Source organism: Gekko japonicus, unplaced genomic scaffold, assembly GCF_001447785.1.
Source record: "Gekko japonicus isolate JY-2015 unplaced genomic scaffold, Gekko_japonicus_V1.1 scaffold450, whole genome shotgun sequence".
NCBI classification, from domain to species: domain Eukaryota; kingdom Metazoa; phylum Chordata; class Lepidosauria; order Squamata; family Gekkonidae; genus Gekko; species Gekko japonicus.
Window position 1 is genome coordinate 656623 of NW_015165843.1, and position 466 is coordinate 657088.

Below are 466 nucleotides of genomic sequence, written 5' to 3' on the forward strand. Positions count from 1 at the left end.
GCCAATGTAGGTGGACCTGTCTTATTCAAATGTGGCCCCCTTTTGGGGTGGCCCATCAATGCAATCCAGGCATTAAACATTAATGCTCCCAGGACTTACTGTACGGAAGGTCAGTGCCGTCTCTCCAGAGAGGAGAAGGCGGGCAGCGGAAAGGTACATCTCGTAATGTTACCCCTGTGCCATTAACCTCGCGATCCTTTCCGCGGCTCCGCGCTGCTATTTTGTGGTTCCATTAGAACGTCGGCAGCCTCCCCCAGGTGGGTCGATAAGTTGTTATTAGGGTTTATAAGCTGGCAGCCCCATAGTGAAAAGTGCAGGTTGCTCTTTGTTATTGTTCCGGCAGGGAGTGTGGAAAGGGGGGCTGGACTTGGAGTAAATTGCTATTTACTCTCTCCGGGGACTCGGAGGAGAACAAAACACAACAATCCCACCGGCTGGATTTCCATTGCAGGCTTCCGCAAGACCA